Source organism: Staurois parvus, unplaced genomic scaffold (genome assembly GCF_062004578.1).
Source record: "Staurois parvus isolate SC_StPar_1 unplaced genomic scaffold, SC_StPar_1.0 ptg000056l, whole genome shotgun sequence".
In the NCBI taxonomy this organism is placed as follows: Eukaryota; Metazoa; Chordata; class Amphibia; order Anura; family Ranidae; genus Staurois; species Staurois parvus.
In genome coordinates, this window is record NW_028317852.1 from 81,667 (window position 1) to 85,696 (window position 4,030).

The window sequence follows — 4,030 nt, forward strand, 5'->3', positions numbered from 1 at the left end:
TCTGGATCCACTCTAAAAAAGCACAGGGTCACCATGGGTTTATTGCAGTTTGAACCATAAACAACTAATAAAGCTCCAAGTATCACCCAATATGGCTGTCCTAACGCCTAAACACTTTGAGTCCCCAGGGGAAAAAAAATTACAAATTTAAAAGAATGTAAAAAAAGTTAGATGGAACAAGTCTGTATTGGACAAAACTATAGATCAGCCCATGCTTGTGTAATACTACTTTGGTATTTTGATATTTTAATTGTAATTGGTGATCTGTTCCCAGCTACAACTTTTTCCTCCCATTCCAGTCTAGCCACAGAGTTTAGGAACTCATGCATTATTTAATTTTTGGAACCAACTCACAATTTAAAAATATTTCCTAATTAGTAGAACAGAGAAGTAGTTTGTGTATTTTCCAGACATTCAAAAATTTTAAACTTGGTTATAATTGTGCATGTTCAATCTGTGAAACATTCAACTGGCTCCTCTATTTTATGGCTAGATTTTCTGTGGATACCATCAACACACTAAAAATGTACCATAGGTTTATTTTACTGCTTCATGGTTCGAATGTGGCCCAGGAGAATGACAGTTTTTGTTAGAGGCATCCAAAATATATATTTGGCTTCACCATTGGCCTCCTAAAGTACTGCAGTAGCAGACTCCCTGTACTTGAGATTCCAGGTCCAGCCATTAGCTGCTGCCATTACAATTGTGTCTCCAGTTAGGTTTAAATTTTATTTACAATCTGGTAAATGCAACAGAGTGCCTCTGCCTTCAGCGGCAAGATATGTTTAGATTTGATGGTACTGTAAGGCAAAACAGGGCCTACAGCAAGGAGGTTTCATCCCATGAGTCCCTGACAGATCAGTTTTGGGTGGGCTAACCATTTAACAAATACACTGAACTAATATGATATGAAAACACAATGTAAGTGAAACATCCTCTGGGCTCTATTAAAACCCACAAGCTATAGTTTAGCACATAATTAGAGTAGTACAGTAATCTCATTAATTGGCAGACCATCATGATTGTTTTGTAAAAGACATCTGGCCAATGGTCCTTTAACACTTCAAATTATTTTTCCTGGGGCAAGTCCAGGATTTAAATACAAAAAGGTCAGTTAGGCTCTCAGGGGTGTTTATTCTGTAGCAATTCCATCCTTTGTAGTGTTACTGAAGTACAACTGATGCAGATTTTGGCACCATATTCTTTGTTGGTTATAGACCTTTTCTCAGGCTGCGCTCTACTTGACCCTTCTTCGCTCTCACAGTGCCAAAGTAACATCAGAGTGAAATTAGTTGTGTCGAAGGAGAGAGCTGACTTGAACGGCCTTTTGTTGACCTTGTGAACCAGAAATCTGAGGATGAAATGTATAGATCCTCCTCAGGAAAGTAAAGGAGTGTCATTGATTTTCTTGGTGGCCAATGACATGTGAAATTTGTACATTCCTGAAGCTCTGATATTTAAAGTCTAATTGAAGTTCAATTCAAATGAGCTAACTACATTCCAGATGCATCAAAACAAAAGTGTGCAAAGGTATACAGTCTGTTCTCCTTAAAAATCAGCCACAGCCTGAGCAGGAAAGCCTGTCCCTGTCAGTACGCTGTAGGTTAGGATGTTTGCTTCAGTTAGTCAATTTCCACTAAATGTCAGTTAGTGTCAGATTGCCCCACTATAAGTTGCTGATCACTGCCATTACTAGTATTAAAAGATGAAATAAATAAAAAATTCCAGTATAAATACCATAATGTGTAGACATATAACTTTTATGGAAACCAATTAATATACACTTATTGGTTTTGTTTTGTTTTTTTCACCAACGACATATAGCAGAATACATTTTGGCCTAAAATTATGAAGAAATTATATATTTTTTTTAATTCAGTATGTTTTCTATCAGAAAGTAAACATTTTTTTTTCAAAATGTTCTGTCTTTTTTTGTTTATATAATGAAAAACATAAAAACCCAGTGGTGATAAAATACCTCCAAAAGAAAGTTCTATTTGTGTGAAAAAAAATATTTAAATTTAATTTGGGTACAGAGTGGCATGACCGCGCAATTGCACAGTACTGAATAGCAAAAAATGCTCTGGTCAAGAAGCAGGTAAATCCCCTAAAGTGTAGATCCACTCAAGGAGAAGTTACACTTTTACCCCCTTCCTGTCCAGGGCAATTTTCAGCTTTCAGCGCTATCACACTTTGAATGACAATTGCGCGGTCATGCAATACTGTATCCATATGAAATTTTTACCATTTTTTTGAGACAGATAAAGCTTTATTTTGGTGGTATTTATTAACTGCTGGGATTTCTATTTTTTTTTGCTATTTAAATGAAAATGTCCAAAAATTTAGAAAAAAAGTGTTTTTCTCATAAAATTTAGCAAATAAAAATAAATAATCTTTCATCATAAATCTTGGCCGAAATTTATTCCGTTATCTTTTTAGTAATAAAATTAGTTTATAACCAAAAATTATAATTTTTAAACTTTTTTTTACATTTTTATTTTATTTTTTTATATTATTGTTTTTTTTTGGTTTTTTTACATACTGTCACCCTAGCAGTACAGTGTCACCATGGTGACACTGTATTACTTGTGGGGGGTGATGAAGATTTTTTTTTTTTTTTTTTACAGTAATTGCTTTTACACCCATATAGGATGTAAAAGCAATCATTTCTCTTTCTCTCTGTCTGCATTCTTGCAGCCATTGAGAAATACTGAGTGAGCTGTGATTGGTCACACCTTGTCACATGGCACAAGGCTGTTGTGAATAGCCTTGTACCATGTAACCTCTGTGATCATTCACAGATTTCACACGTAGTAAGCAATGATGTCACAAGTGACATCTTGCTTACTACTTTGCATGTGATCACTGATTGGCCAATCAGTGATCACATGATCGGGACCTCTTACAGAGGTCCCGCTCGACGATCAGTGTTTCACTGTGTCCGGAGGACACAGCGGGCACCGGATCGCGGTGCTGCGCTCTCCCAGGGAGCGTGCACAGCTAGAAAAGGCAGGTGCCATTTATGAACGGCAACCCGCCCCTGGAGTGCCACCGCCCTGCCGTTTATAAACAGAAGGCGGACGGCAAGTGGTTAAAGCCCCCTGCTCCCCGTTAAGGATTGGCACCTTTGAGAAGCAAAGGGGGTAGCAGATACGCAGATACAGCGGAAGTGGGTAGCAGATACTGCTCCCACATCCGCTGTAACCGTCTAGGCATTGTAAGCAGAAGGTGTCCTCCCTCCTCTCTCCCTGTAGTCTTTTGGGACACGTGACAGGTTCCAGAATACTACGAGACCATTCACGATGTGCAAAGCTACTCGAGCATGCACAGAGGGCACTTGGCTGTGAAGCCACAAGCTGTCACAGCTGGGCGCCCTCACTTAAGATGCTGATGGCGGGGAGAGAGGACGGCCGTGAAAACTAGCTGCAATTTCAAAGAGTCTTTAAACTGACATGTGTGGGGTGTTTGTCTTTTTTTTTAGAATGCTTGCTACATTCACTACCAATTTCAGTTTAATTTTCTAAAAAATCAATAGATACAACAACTTGTACATCTAACCCATGCTTCACTAGATCATCCAGGTTGGTGTTACAGCACTGCACCAGGCACACACATTTGGCTGTCCTGAACTGGGGCAGCACAGTGGCTAAATGGTTTGCACTTCTACCTGGCAGTACTAGGGTCGTTGGTTCAAATCTCAGCCATGGCACCACCTGCTTGAAGTTTGCATATTATCCCTGTGTCTGTGTGGGTTTCCTCCCACACTGCAAAGACATGCTGGTAAGTGAATTGGATCCTGTCTAAATTGGCCCTAGTATGTGTATGTATGAATGTAAGTTAGGGACCTTAGATTGTATGCCCCTTGAGGGTTAGGGACTGATGTGAATGTACAATATATATGAAAAGTGCTGCATACATTGATGGCACTATATAAGTACCTGAAATAAATAAATAAACTCTTACATAAATATAAAAAGAATCTGTGGCACTCAGAGCAAGATGAGGGAGGCTGTAGTCGGACGCTGCTGTA